A 15556-nucleotide genomic window follows, 5' to 3' on the forward strand; every position below is an offset into this window, starting at 1 on the left:
AGTGCGCTATACAAATTTTGTCTTGACTTGACTTGAGTCCTTAAAGCGCTCAAGCGCATGGTCTGCCTTGTCGCCAAAAAGGCGACGGCCATCGAACGGCATGTCCATGAGAGTGTTCTGGACATCTGCCGAAAAGTTGGCGGACCTCAGCCAGGCGTGGCGTCTCACTGCCACCGTCGTTGCCATTGCTCTGCCCAGCGAGTCGGTGGTATCCAGTCCACACCGGATCGAATTTCTGGCTGCATCTCGGCCCTCCACAAGGGCTTGGCCGAGTTTGGCCCGTACCTCCAACGGACACTCTGGCAGCAGTTCCGCCACCGTCTCCCACAGAGAGTGGGTGTAGGGCCCAAGAGGCATGCAGTGTTGGAAGACCGCAGTCCCAAACTAAGGGAGGAGAATATTTTCTTGCCATAATTCTCATACCTCTTGGATTCCCTGTCCGGCGGAGCCGACGGGAATGCGGTCTGGGAATTGGAGGCCTGGATGACCAGACTCTCGGGGGTGGGGTGGGTGGACAGGAAACATGGGTCGCCCGGGGCCGGGCGGTGGCGTCTGGCCACGTTCCTATCTACGGGCGAACCCGTAGCGGGCCTGGACCAGGTGCCCAAAAGAATGTCGGTCAAGGCCTCATTAAACAGCAGCAGAGGCTCCGTTAAGCATGACGGCGGTTTAAGGACCTCTGTGAGGAGGTTAGTCCTCATGGCCACGACGAGGAGCTCAAGGCCCAAGGCCTTGGCAGCCCTCGTCAACACCACGCTGTAGGTTGCCCCCTCCTGCCCAGTCCTCCTGAGACTGACACTCCCTGGTCAGAGGGTCTTCAGACCCCTCCCAATCCTCCTCCTCACCCATCTCCCGATACTCAGGGTCGTTAATCAATGGGGCCGGTTCATAGAAGTGGAAATCTCCAAACGGCGTCGGAACCGGAGCAAAGGAGGAATCGGGGGCGGCGCCGCCTGAGGACGGCGCCGGAGGCGACACCAGACGGACCGACGCCGGGGGGGGGTCGTAAGGTCCACCGGTGACGATCCAGAGCCCGAGGAAGGTCCAGCGGCGTCCTGCGGCACCGGGCCCGTAGGCGCCGGCGGCGCCGGGACCGCTTGACCTTGCTGCGCCGGGCCCGAAGGCGCCGGTGGTGTCGGGACCGTGGGACCCTGCGGCGCCGGGCCCGAAGGCGTCGGCGTCGTCGGGGCCGAAGCACCCGACGGCGTCGGGGCCCCAGACGGGTCCTCTGGGCCCGGAGGCGCCGCGGAGCCCGTCGGAGGAGAAAGGGACCTCATGGCCATGAGGAAGCGCTCAATCTCCTCCGGCGTCGCATCTCGCCCAGGGACCGGAGAAGAGGGGCCGGATGGGATGCCCGCGACTCCGAAGGAGCCGTGTGGGCGGTGTCACCCGAACCCCCGGCCGCATCGCGTGAGTGTCAGGGGGAGTCAGAAGAGCGATGACGTCTCTTCGACTTCTTGTGCTTCTTACCTGACAACGACTTCGACCCAGAGGTGTGGTGCCGACTCCCGGAGCTGTGGTGGCTCCGTCCCCGCGACCTGTCCCTCGACCTCCCGTGGGACCTTAACCTCACGCGGCGCGGGGTCGACTGCCGGAGTTTGAGTCGCCTGCGGGACCGCTTCCGCCTGGCTTTCGAAGAAAGGGCCCGGCAGTCGGAGCAGGCCTTGTCGTCGTGGTCGACGCCTAGACAAGTCAGGCACAGGTGGTGAGGATCCGTGACCGACATGGTGCGGTCGCAATCGTCACAATGCTTGAAACCAGGCATCCCTACGGCACTGATCTGAGTCGCAAGACTTCGAGAAGGATCAAAAATGATCTCAAAAAAGTTAGTCAAAAATTGACTGGGCTACTGCTTTTCCCAGATCTGCGCTGGCTGGCGCGGAAAAAAGAAGAACTGACGTCAGCACGCGGAGGCGGCGTCTAAGTACTCCGACGACGTCATCACGGCGCCCACGACGCTGACGACGGACGCGGAGCCGCAGACGACGCCTACCGACGCGCAAGGGTACTGCTACGCAAAAGTTTCCGGATCCAGTCTGACGCCTGGGGATATTCTAAGGTAAGGAATCTATCACTAACGTGTCTCTTTCAGATTGCCATTTATTGCAGTATTATCCTTCTACCTGTGTTTGGTACTCTTCTGTAACATGCACACATGACTTTTCTCTTGTAACACACTGTTTGCTACCTCTCACATTTTGTGTGCTTTTGATACTTGCACAAGTGCCACCATTGCCTACGTAACGTTTGTTCTTGTGCCTGAGTGTCTAGCATTTATTGCAGTATTATACCTCTAATTGTACTTTGTTTTCTCTTGTAACCTGCACACTTGTCACTTTTTCCTCCTGTAATGCACCGTTTGCTTCCTTTTGTATTTTGTTTGCTCTCAATTGTCATTTTTACCTCATGTAACTTAACGTCTGCTTTTGTAATTTGTTCACTTGTAATTTTCTCCTCATGTATCTTACTGTTTCTATTGTGAAGCGCTCTTAGTCCCCGCTATAGAAAAATGCATAAATAAAATAAAATAAATACCTCAGCATGCAGCCGGTTCGTTTAAATAGTAAAATTAGGATGTTGTATTTGTGCTTCCACATTTAAAGCAGATATATATATATATATATATATATATATATATATATATATATATATATATATATATATATATATATATATATATATATATATATTTTTTTTTTTTTTTTTTTAAAGCATGTTTTTATTGGTTATGCAAAAAACATCAGAGTGGCAGTTCGCATGAATACAATATACATGTACAGTATGTACAAAACATTTTGGACAATAGTTTTCATGTGTTCCAGGCCCTTCCTCGACAGCCACAACTGATTCCAACAATTGCCTTGCCCCGCCCACCCTCTCATTCATCCCCTGAATCACCATCTGCGTTATCTTGGTCGGAATCAGGAATGGGTTCGCAGATGTCTCCCCTGTAATTGTTCCAGGCCGCCCATATTTTGGTCCATTTTCTGGGAGAAAATTATATTTTTAATGACTTGTACAATAAATGGGTATTAAGCTAATTTTTATGTAGCTGTCGCTCGTTAAAATAATTATTTAAAAAAACAAAAAAACAATAGTAATGGATAGGGAAAAGGGGAACTAAACTTAAACTACAAGTCCCAGAATGTCCCGGACATATGCGTAAGAGAAAGAGTGCTTGTTGCTTGAATGGAGTCCTGTGCTAGCCGTAGAATGGGCTTCGGGCGCCCTTATCTAAGATGTCACCCGTCCTCGGAAAACAACAGTTCCCTTATCCAAGATGTCGCCCCTCCTCGGCAGACAACCGTCCCCTTATCCAAGATGACGCCCGTCCTCGGAAGACATCCGTCCCCTTATTCAAGATGTCGCCTGTTCTCGGAAGACAACGGTGCCCTTATCCAAGATGTCGCCCGTCCTCGGAAGACAACAATGCCCTTATCCAAGATGTCGCCCTTCCTTGCAAACTATAACGGTGCCCCTATCGAAGATTTGTCCCTCATCCAAGATGGCACCCGTCCTTGCAGACTATATCGGTGTCCCTATCCAACATGGCGTACGTGCTCCGCAGACGACGGTTGACGTCTGATCACTTGACGCAAGATGGTGGCCATCCTTACACAAGTGGGGCGGAGAGCAGGTGAGCGCGCGCGGGGCAGGACCGGGGGGGGGGGTGGGGTGGAGGGGGTTTAGAGTGTTTCACGACAGGGGGGGTGAGGAGGAGGAGGAGGAGGAGAGAGGTGCAGGACAGTGGGGGGGAAGTGAGGTGGGGGGGCGGTGCAGGACGGGAGGGGAGAGAGGGAGGTGTAGGACAGTGGGAGGGGAGAGGGAGGTGCAGGACAGTGGGGTGGGGGGAGGGAGGTGCAGGACAGTGTGGGAGGGCGGTGCAGGACAGTGTGTGGGGGGGGGGAGGTGCAGGACAGTGGGGGGAGGGCGGTGCAGGACAGTGGGGGGAGGGAGGTGCAGGACAGTGGGGAGAGAGGTGCAGGACAGTGTGGGAGGGCGGTGCAGGACAGTGTGGGAGGGCGGTGCAGGACAGTGTGGGGGGGGGAGGTGCAGGACAGTGGGGGGAGGGAGGTGCAGGACAGTGGGGGGAGGGAGGTGCAGGACAGTGGGGGGAGGGAGGTGCAGGACAGTGGGGGGAGAGGTGCAGGACAGTGGGGGGAGGAAGGTGCAGGACAGTGGGGGGAGAGGTGCAGGACAGTGGGGGTTGAGGTGCAGGACAGTGTGGGGGGGGGGAGGTGCAGGACCGTGGGGGGAGAGGTGCAGGACAGTGGGGAGAGGTGCAGGACAGTGGGGGGAGGGAGGTGCAGGACAGTGGGGGGAGAGGTGCAGGACAGTGGGGGGAGGGAGGTGCAGGACAGTGGGGGGAGAGGTGCAGGACAGTGGGGAGGGGGGAGGGAGGTGCAGGACAGTGGGGGGAGAGGTGCAGGACAGTGGGGGGAGGGAGGTGCAGGACAGTGGGGGGAGAGGTGCAGGACAGTTGGGTGGGGGGGAGGGAGGTGCTGGACAGTGGGGGAAGAGGTGCAGGACAGTGGGGTGGGGGGAGAAGTGGAGGACAGTGGGGTGGGGGGAGAGGTGCAGGACAGTGGGGGGAGGGAGGTGCAGGACAGTGGAGGGGGAGGGAGGTGCAGGACAGTGGAGGGGGAGGGAGGTGCAGGACAGTGGGGGGCGAGGTGCAGGACAGTGGGGAGGGGGGAGTGAGGTGCAGGACGGGGGAGGGGGGTGGTGGACAATGGGGGGAGGGAGGTGCAGGACATGGGGGAGAGAGGTGCAGGACAGTGGGGGGGAGAGCGGTGCAGGACATTGGGGGGGTAGAGGTGCAGGACAGTGTGGGCGAGGGAGGTGCAGGACAGTGGGGGCGAGGGAGGTGCAGGACAGTGGGGGCGAGGGGGGTGCAGGACAGTGGGGGCGAGGGGGGTGCAGGACAGTGGGGGGAGAGGGAGGTGCAGGACAGTGGGGGGAGAGGGAGGTGCAGGACAGTGGGGGGAGAGGGAGGTGCAGGGCAGTGGGGGCGAGAGGTGCAGGGCAGTGGGGGTGAGAGGTGCAGTGGGGGTGAGAGGGGCAGTGGGGGTGAAAGGTGCAGGGCAGTGGGGGTGAGAGGTGCAGGACAGTGGGGGGAGAGGTGCAGGACAGTGGGGGGTGCAGGACAGTGGAGGGGGAGGGAAGTGCAGGACATTGGGGGGAGGGGGGTGCAGGACAGTGGGGGGTGCAGGACTGTGGGGGGGAGGGAGGTGCAGGACAGTGGGGGGATGGAGGTTGTTAGAATTGGTGGTCTCTGGTTGGCGCAGGTATGTACTTGCAACAAGCAGGGACCCTCTCCTCTGTCAGGGCGAAGGATTACCCTCTAAAAATAACCCCTGCTCACCCTCTAGGGAGTGTGGCGCAAACAGTCCGTGCTAATCTCAGGAGCACATGTGGTTAAGCATTTGCAATATCACACACAATAAGTACCAGCCCACCACACAGTGACACAAGACTGTAAGCTTTTGTACAAATATGTCTTTATATATATCACGTTCAGATGGATTTAAATTACAGTCTTCAAAGCTTCAATAAGTGTTCCAGTTACTTGTAAAATTGTCCCAATACTTTAAAAGGGTGCCATAGTTCTTTATATACAATGTTCTGTCTTAAAAAGGGTTAAACACCTCCACAAACCCCTTCTGTGATGTTCAGGTACTCTCTTTAGGGGCCAGGTACTGTACTTTCACAAGCCTAGGACCTCAGGAACGCTCCTGTGCGCTCCGTACGATTACGGCAAAATACCCTACCGAGTCTCATGCATCTCGCGTACACCGCAGGCCCTACAAAATCTCACGCATCTCGTGTGAGACGCGTACGCCTTCAATGCTAAAATAGTGGTACGAGCCGTACCAGGCTAGTGCGGCTCGTACTGCGGGGTGATTTCAGCATACTGGGCCACAAGCGCACTGTCTTTTATGAAGCGAACCAAGGTACCTGGATTTCTTGATGGGGGGGGGGGGTTCGAGGTGTACCACCAGCGTACTGTTCTCAGTGCACAGTTCTCCTTGATGCCTACGTCGTGCACAGTCTTACTGGCCAAAGCGAGGGGGGGCGAGGCGTACTGGGTGACGCGTCCAGCTGGTTTTTGATGCAGGAGTGGGGTACGCTGCGCCTCAGGCGCTCGGATGCCAGATACAAAGCGCACAGTTCTCATTGCATTCGTTTAAACAAAATAGCAGGTACAGTTCTCAGCGCACTTCCTTCAGCATAGAAGCGCACAGGTCTCTAAAATGCAGCCGGACGCTGCGTGTAAGCCACAGTACCTTGCTTTCTCTTGGTGGTTCGGGGCGGACGGCCCTACGCTGTGGTCCAGCGTTGCGGTGCCTTCCTGGAGGGCGGGGTGGTGCGGAAGCCACAGGGTCGCTCCTCTGGGTGGCGGTGCTCCGGGGGACACATGCTCAGAAGGGCAGCATCCCGGGGTCCTGAAGAGGGGGCAGGTGCTCGAGGTCAACCCAGCGGCGTTTCTCACAGAGGGGGGGGGGGCGAGCTTCGATGCAGGCAGTCTTTATGGTGTGTTCCACGGCTCGGGGCTCAGGTTCACGTTACTTGGACCAGTCAGTCCGTTCTTGTGGTGCTCTCCTGACACGTAGCAGCAGCTCACGGTGCTTAGGCCAGACTGGGCAGGCCTTTGCGGTGCGAGCTGCTTTTGCAGGTGGCCAGGAGTCGTGTTGCTCGGCGGGATGAACTGCACAGGCTCTCAGAGTGTAGGACACCATCCCTGTTGCACTTAGGTCACTGGGGTCAGCGCTGAAGGAAAGATTCACACTAGCAGCAGCTTCCTTCTTTCAGGGGGTTAGCGCCCAATGGTCCTGGGGCGCAGTTCAGGGGGCAAGTTCACAAGCAAGCCTTTGGAGATTTTTGGCACAAGTTGAAAATAAAGTAAAGTCTCTGTAGTCTTTCTCCTTCATGCAGGAAGGCACCCACCACAGGCCAGTCTCTCAGGATTAGAGACAGTAGTCCTCTGTTGGACTTGGCCCTTCTGGCAGGTTCACCCCTAAACTTTTTGCTTTTAATGGTGACCTGGTGATGGTGATTTTTGGTTTCTGCTCACTTTCACTGTGTCCCAGTGGAAAGTGCGTGCGCACTTTGAGTGCATGTGGTGAGATAGGCCTGCCTTCCGATAGGAATGCATGGGGAATGTATGTGTCCCTGGTAGTTCCTGATGCGTGGGGTGTGCAGGCTCGATTCTGGTATGTGCGGACTCGTGTGATTGAATGCTGCGCAATGATGACTGCGGTGTGTATTTGTCTAGTATGGAAGTGCCACTTCTAGAAGTGTGCCTGTCTGTGCAGTAAATGTGCTGGTGTGTGATTGGCTGGAGCTGGCTGAGGTGCCAAGCTCCATGAGTCATGAAGAGTCTGCCCGGTGGTGAGTGTTGAGATTAGCATGTGTGATGTGAGGGAGTGGTGCACCTGGGTCCTGAATAGGGCTGGGCTTTCCCCACACAATGCTGGCTCCGCCCCCTGTGGTGCGTCTAACTACCCTAGCCCTGCCAGTGAATAGAGTGAGGGGCTGAGCACATCAAGAGTGCTCACAAACCAGCTGCGACTGGTTTTGCCCCCTCACCCTGAAGCCAGACAAAGGATTTAGTAAGATAAAAAGGGGCTGTGTCCCCTCTCAATCTTTTTTTCTTCCAGGATCCTATCTGAGGGGGGCTGCTGCTGTTGCTGTGCGCCAGGAGGACCGCCACTTGGGACCACCTTCCTGCCTGGAGGGACCAGTGAGCTGGCCCCTGGGCCCAGCCTTGCCCCACCCATCTTGCTGCATTACCTGGAAGGACTTTTGGCTGGACTTACTGCCCTCAAGCGCCTGGAAATGCTTTATCTGGGCCCTAGCGCTGGGAGCGCTTTACTTTCCCCTCTAGCGCTGTGAGCGCTGGATTTGCCTTTATAGCGCTTGGGAGCGCTTTGTTTGCTGGAGGCAGGTGCCCACCCGGCATTGCCCGCTGGATTGCGGCCTCGAGGGTGCCCACCCGTCACTGGGCCGCCTTACGGCGCGTACGCTAGAAGCGTACCAAATTGCATTGGGCCGCCGTACACTTCATACGCTAGAAGCGTACAAAATCGCACCAGCCCACAAGCGTACACCGGAGTACGCTCTGTACGCTAGAAGCGTACCAAAGCGCACCGGGCCCCAACGCAGAGTACGCTACGAGGCGTACTGAGGCCCTCATTCAAGCTCTGTTAAGGGTGTGCTAGAGGCGTACAGGGGGCAGCAGCGCCTCACTAAGAAGAGTACGCTCGAGGCGTACTAGGGCCGCCCTGCAGAGTCTAGCGAGAGGAGAGGAAGCCCCCGCGCCAGGTCCTGGTGAGTGGGGCCGCGGGGCTGTGCTAAAGAGTGGGGGGGCGTCGGGGCACATTGCCGGTGCCCGCCCTTCTCCTTCCGCAGTTGTTGCAAAGACCCGAGGGCTCTGGGGGCCATTGTCTTCTTGAGTCCCCAAGAGGGGGAATCCAGCTAAACGGGCGCATTTGTTCTTAGAGCCACGAGGGCTCTAGGGTCTCCTCTGTCTTGAGGGACCCCAACGATCTGCAGGCACAGGGGAGGGTCGAGCAGCCCCAGCTGGAAGCGGGCTGCTCTCTCCCCCATCCCCCCCCCCCCCCACCCGGAGTCTCTTGATTGCCACATTTTGTCTCGAGTCCACGAGGGACTCCAAAGAAGCTCACGGGGCATTTGTTCTTCAGAGCCTGCGAGGCTCAGACCGGGATATTTGTTTGCCAGCCCAGAGGGGCTCCAGGGCACCGTTTGTTTGGTTGGAGCCCACGAGGCTCTTTCTGACATTTAGTTGATTTTGAGTCCCCTGGGAGGGGCTCCCACGTTGGCCCCCTCATTGTTGCACCAGCTGCCCAGCACTTAGTGGGCAGCTGCTACGTTTAGGCCCCTGACTTTGGGACACAGGGCGTGCTAGCCCAGAGAGGCCAGTTGGCCTAAGGACTACCACAGGTGGTGGCTTATGTGAATACTGTGCAATTGTTCTTACACCGCTGAATGTTTTTAGGCATCATGTGTTCTGAATGCGTCATGTGCCTTGTCTTTACACCGCTAAATGTATGTTTATGCATCATGTGTTAAATGTTCCTATGCCTATACCCCTAAATGTATGGTGATACTTAGGTGGTTGTTTTTCTCCTAGTACAGGTGTTGCTAGTGAGGTCCTGGTTCCCTGCGTAACATTCTCCTAAGGTGATTAGGGTTGCGTAGGTGGTACTTACCTGGTACCAGTAGTTACTGGTTGGGTGCTAAAGTGATTATTATTCTATGATCTACAACGTGCTATTTCTAACAGTATTTCTAGTTCTAAAAGTGCTGATTCCTGACAGTGGTCCATGTGGCCCTGTCTTGTACATATCCCCTGTAAATTCGGCATGTGCCTGTTGGCGCATTATAAAGTGTCTATTCATCTAATGTGTTTTGGTATAATACAAAGGCTATTTTTATACATGGGGTGAGCAGGGCTTATCTTGGCGTGTAACTCCCTTGCCCTGACGTGGAAATGGTGGTCTCTGACTTACTTTGGCGCAAGCCCTGGCCAGCCAGGGATCCCATTTCTAACATCATCCATGCAGCTTTCCCAGGTCCTTCTCTTCGGGCAGAGTTTCTTCTTAGCGCAAACAGGATCTGATTTCTTAGGAGCAGGGATCCTACTTTTATACGACATTTCTTTTGTTCTTTCAGGCCAGGGGGGCCTTTGCATAGTTCACTTCAGCTCTGAGTACTTTGTTTTGCCAAAATAGGTTTCTACTTTCAGTGTGTGGGGCAGGGCAGCAGACGCTCCGCAGGAGGTGGAGCCAGCATTGTGGTGGCAGAGCACAGCCCTATTCAGAGTCAAGGGGCACTCCCCCACCCATCCTGGTGTAATCTCTCTATTCACCCCAGCAGCCCTGTCACTCACAGAACCCAGACAGCAGATACACATCCTATCAGAGGCGGGCTGAAACGCTTAGGCAAGCAAATGCTAACTTTCTAAAAGTGGCATTTGCAAACACAGGATATTAAAATAAACTTTACTAAAACAAGTATTTTATTATTCTGAGTTCAGGCATACTAAACTTTATTTTCTACCATGTTCCCTGAGCCTGCTGGGATTATAGAGTGTAATAAATCCAGCAGCCCATCTTGGCCTAAGAGAACAGGTAGCCTTACAATAGTGAAACACACAATTGGCAGTAATTCATTATTAGGACATGCCACCCACACCAGGGCTTGTCCTACCTTATGCTTACAATGCACCCTGCCCTTGGGCCTACCATAGGGGTGACTAATATGAAGTTAAGGGAAGGTTTAGGGACTGGCAAGTGTGTGCACCTGCACAGTCAGCATGACAGTACCAGACTGCACGCAGGTTCTGCAATGGCAGACCTCAGACACATTTTGCTAGGCTGCTTCTGTGGGTGGCACAACCAGCGCTGCAGGCCCACTAGCAGCATTTGTATTTACAAGCCCTGGCACTCCTGGTGCACTTGACTAGGGACTGACAGTAAACCAAATAAGCTAAACATGGACACTAATCAATATAACAATTTACAACAGGGAGAGCATATGCAATTTGGCACTGGTCAGCAGTGGTAAAGTGCCCAGAGTAAGTAAACCAACAAAAACAGGTCAGAGAGAATATTGGAGGAAAAAGGCAAGCGGCAAGGGGCAGAGAGGTGCAGGACAGTGGGGGAGAGGGAGGTGCAGGACAGTGGAGGGAAGGGAGGTGCAGGACAGTGGGGGGGAGGCAGGTGCAGGACAGTGGGGGGGAGGCAGGTTCAGGACAGTGGGGGGAGGCAGGTTCAGGACAGTGGGGGGAGAGAGGTGCAGGACAGTGGGGGGGGAGGGAGGTGCAGGACAGTGGGTGGGGGAGGGAGGTGCAGGACAGTGGGGGGGAGGGAGGTGCAGGACAGTGGGGGGGAGGGAGGTGCAGGACAGTGGAGGGGAGGGAGGTGCAGGACAGTGGAGGGAAGGGAGGTGCAGGACAGTGGGGGGGAGGCAGGTGCAGGACAGTGGGGGGGAGGCAGGTTCAGGACAGTGGGGGGGAGGCAGGTTCAGGACAGTGGGGGGAGAGAGGTGCAGGACAGTGGGGGGGGAGGGAGGTGCAGGACAGTGGGTGGGGGAGGGAGGTGCAGGACAGTGGGGGGGAGGGAGGTGCAGGACAGTGGGGGGGAGGGAGGTGCAGGACAGTGGGGGGGAGGGAGGTGCAGGACAGTGGGGGGAGAGGTGCGTGACAGTGGGGGGAGAGGTGCAGGACAGTGGGGGGAGGTGCAGGACAGTGGGGGGAGGTGAAGGACAGTGGGGGGGAGAGAGGTGCAGGACAGTGGGGGGGAAAGAGGTGCAGGACAGTGGGGGGGAGAGAGGTGCAGGACAGTGGGGAGGAGAGAGGTGCAGGACAGTGGGGGAGGGAGATGCAGGACAGTGGGGGAGAGGTGCAGGACAGTGGGGGAGAGGTGCAGGACAGTGGGGGGGAGGTGCAGGTCCGTGTGGGGAGGGGAAGATCTCTTTGGTTGCAGCTAGGTCCGGTTGTCTGTCTGGCCCCTAATGCTGCTGTTTAACAGTCCCGGAGTAGCTGCGTGCCATATAAATAACCTTCATTCATTAATTCGCTTGACATGTCCAGTTTCACTGCTTTTATCAGGGGTGGCTGGAGTTTCACTATGTGGAATCCTGCGGAGTTGCATACAAACTCTATGGGGCCCCCCCTCAGTTCCCCCTGCACAGATGCAGCTTGTACTGCACACAAGGAGCCCTCGCACCCGGGCCTGCCGCTCGACGGAGGGCCATTAACTCACTTAAGCAGCGGCTCAGATTGCAGTGAGTTCGCATGCGCAGGTGTCTGTAACCGTTCATTCGCTCGTGGGGGTTGGTTTTGGTGGTGTGCGGGTCCTTGGTGAGGGAGAGGATGAGCTGGGTGTCGTTGGCATAGGAGATGATGTTGAGGTCGCGCTGGCGGGCGACGTGAGTGAGGGGTGCCATTTAGAAGTTGAACAGCGTGGGGCTGAGTCGTGAGCCCTGGGGTACGCCGCAGATGAAGTCGGTAGCTTCGGAGCGGAAGGGGGGGAGGCGGACGCTCTGGGTTCTGCCGGAGAGGAAGGATGTGGTCCAGTCCAGGGCCTTCTCTTGGATTCCGGCTTCTTGGAGGCGTGTCTTTAGTGTGCGGTGGCAGACCGTATCGAAGGCGGCTGACAGGTCCAGGAGGATGAGGGCTGATGTTTCACCGTTGACTAGTTGGATCCTGATGTCGTCTGTGGCGGCGATGAGGGCTGTCTCGGAGCTGTGGTTTTTTTCGGCGGGTAAGGGTTTCAGGGGCTCTAGGGTATTCAGAGACATTTGGTTTCGGCTCTGAGCTCTACTCAGGGGTCTGCTGATAAGTTTGGGACAGTAGGAGGCCCCAGTGGTGAGGGTGTGGCCTGATCTGGTGAATTGATTGTGGTGGGAAGGAGGTACGTACCATTGGATAAATAGGTAGGGCAGGATTCATTCTGGCACGATGCTGGTGTCACACAAGTGAAACCTCAACAGGAAGCACTTACAGAAGTAAAGAAAGCAGATGCCTGAGTTTCCTGGGGTGGGCTGGCCTGGCTAACTCAGCTACGCTATGTGGGAGGCGGAGTAGTTTGCTGAACTCTGCGCTTCCAGCGGGGTAAACTTTCAACTCTGCCAGCTTAGCGCAATTCACCGCCCACACCCAGCTTTCATATTCAAGTACTTTCTCACCTTTAATAACTAGTAGGCTTTAGGTAGATCCAAATCCTTATTTATTTTTGTTGGTACATTCAACTACCCATGTGCTATTTGAGATATTAATCAGGTTTTTATTTGGTGAGTATTCAGGTGCAGTCATGTTTGCACCGCACTGTAGTGGGCGGCACAATGGGTCTTGCAGAACTATAGTGACATTTAACTTGCAGGCCTGGGTACACCTGGTACCTTATTCATTAGACTTGTACGCAAGTTACATATGCCAATTCGGGGTAAGCACATTTTAGCATGTTGAAAGGAGGAACACTGGCGCCCTATTACTGGTTAGCCAGAGTAAAATGCACTGAGTGTGGCTGCCAGTGCTAGAGGCACTCCTATGTATTCAAACCCCATGAATTTGTTTTAATTGACTTTTGGTGTTTTACTTTATCCTAGCTTGAATGTACGGCATCATTGTTTTCTGCATGTTCACGTTTCCTTGAAGATTTCGCTCACATCTCTTTGTAGTTTTAGAGTGGGGGCTTTCACAGAGTAGAATAGACATGCCAGGAGCAGAACATGTGGGATGTGCATTTGAAAGCAGGAGAGAGAGAGAGAGATGTAGAATGTACTTCTTGGTCTCGAAGTGCAGTGTTATAAACAGTGGTGCACAAATGTGCATTGTGTTGTACATTGGGAAGTCTTATGAAGTTCTTACTATTGGCTTTGACATGCCCTCATGTCATCTTGAATTCTGTCAGCTAGCCTGAGCCTTTGTGCACACAGGCAGGCTCCCAGATTACCCAAGTTGTTTAGGCTATTCATGTTCAAGGATGTTTTAGGCTTTCGTAAGTTTCGCTAGGATATTGTGTGTGAAGTGTGCTTGGTACCTTTCAGAGCAGAGATTGTTGTTGCCAGAGAAATGTGTGGAGTGTACAGCTCTGTCTCCGACTCAAAATATGGGGTCCTGGCCAGCTTCTGTCTTGACCTTTGACACAGACCAGTACGGTCAGAAGATAGGAGGCTAGGTTTCCAGAACCTTTACCTCAGGATGAGTAAAGGTAATAAAGGCGGGGGATCTTGGCACTCAGAAGGGAGCTCGCTTGTAGGGCAGACGTGTTGTCACAAGGGAACTTGCATCCTGATCAACAATCCTGCCTGGGCTGTCAAAGGGCTGCATGAGTTGGCAATGATGTTGAGTGACCGATCTGTGAGATGTTTAGTTTTTAGGTTTCTTCTACGCAACGCGCATGCGCTGCATAGGAGGGGCTTTAGCAGTCTCTCTGCTCATTTTTAAGCACACACTCGTGCTTGTGGAAGCATCCACCTTGCAGGAGCGAGCAGCGGCTTGCCATAAGCACGAGTGCAGTGCTTGAAAAATAAAGACAGCGCACGCACGCACCACTCACTGGCTTGTTATTTGTAGGCAGCTTGCTCCTCATTGGCTGCAATACGTCGCTGTAGTGCCCATATCGGTGGTTCTCTCTCTCCTCCACTCTTCCTGATCCACTCTTTCCTGCTCCTTTCGCTCTCTAGTCTGTCTACCTGCCTGTCTATCTGCCTAATCCCCTCTGTCGTTTTCTCTCTCTTCCTCTCTATCAGCCTCCTTCCTTCTCACTATATTACCTTCCATATTGTACATTCTCTCTATCGGCTCCTGTCTGTTCCCATCCCTCTCCCCCTTCTCTCAACACGTCTTTCTCTGTCTTTTTGTTTGTCTTGCCCCCCTCTTTCTAACCCTCTCTTTCCCAAAGTATCTTTCCTTTGTTCCTTACATTCTTTCAGTATCATTTTATATCACTCACTCCCTATCTCACTCTGATGTTTCTCCCTCAATCTCCATTTTACCGGTCCATGTTGGTCTCGCTCACTCCTCTTCTCCATTTGCTGTCTTATTCCCCTCTCTCTCGAACTCTTCCTATCTTGCCTCATCGTCTTTGCTTGTTCTTGTTCCACGTTTTCCTGCCGTCCTCTATACTTCTATTTCTCCTCACCTTTGTTATGTTATGTTAAAAATGCTCTTTTATAGCGCACGGCTACTCCTAGGAGTGTCCCGGCGCTTTGGCAAAGAGCCTAAGGAATAGAAAGAACATAGCACAACGGACATAAAAAGAAAGGAAGCGAAAAACCCTTACTGAGTGAAAAGCCAGGTTTTAAGTCCTTTTCTAAAGGAGAGCAAGTCATCAGCTTTCCTGAGCAAAACAGGCAGGTCGTTCCAACCCTGAGGCGCTAGAAATCGAAAGGAGCGTCCTCCGATTCTAGTCAGGCGGATAGGGGGCTTTGAATAGAGACGCAGATCGTAGCGTCCTGCGAGGCACATAAAAAGCCAAGCGTTTCTGAAGATATTTGGGGCCTATCCGATGAAGGGACTTGAAGGCAAAAATAAGCGCCTTGAAAGCGATCCTTTTAGTGACTGGGAGCCAGTGCAATTTCTTTAGCAGCTCTGTGGCTCCAGCTCTACGCTGGAGGCCAAAAATGGCTCTAGCCGCAGAGTTCTGCACAATCTGCAGTCGGGCCAAAAGATATTTCGGCAGGCCAAGATAGAGAACGTTTGCATAATCCAGACGCGAACCTATCCAGGCCTGCACGATAATCTTTCTATGCTTCAGCGAGAGCAATGGAAGAAATTTCCGCAGCATCTTCAAAAGGCCGAAGCATTTGTGAGTCAGTCCAATGATCTGGGGGCCAAAGGTAAGGCCATCATCGACCACAACGCCTACATTTTTGGCTTTAGAAGAAGCAACATCCGGTGGAAACATGTCTGAAGGCCACTAGGCCTTCCAGCCAGGATCAGGAGGACATCCAAAAAAAAGCAATTCCGATTTATCGGAATTGCATTTTAAGCTGTGACGCTGGAACCAGGCAAAGACAGCTCCCA

The 15556-nt window shown here is 54.4% G+C and overlaps 1 protein-coding gene across 8 annotated transcripts in view; it reads left to right on the forward strand.

Moving 5' to 3' along the window:
• The first annotated feature begins 3592 nt into the window (after positions 1-3592).
• LOC147725801 (uncharacterized) overlaps positions 3593-15556 on the forward strand; it is a 626472-nt gene continuing 614508 nt past the window's right edge. For all 8 annotated transcript variants that reach the window (XM_086959971.1, XM_086959976.1, XM_086959973.1 and 5 more), the window contains exon 1: positions 3593-3637. The gene's annotated coding sequence lies outside the window, so the exon portion shown is untranslated. The remainder of the gene's footprint in view (positions 3638-15556) is intronic.

This window comes from Lissotriton vulgaris, chromosome 3_1, assembly GCF_964263255.1.
Source record: "Lissotriton vulgaris chromosome 3_1, aLisVul1.2, whole genome shotgun sequence".
Classification (NCBI taxonomy): Eukaryota; Metazoa; Chordata; class Amphibia; order Caudata; family Salamandridae; genus Lissotriton; species Lissotriton vulgaris.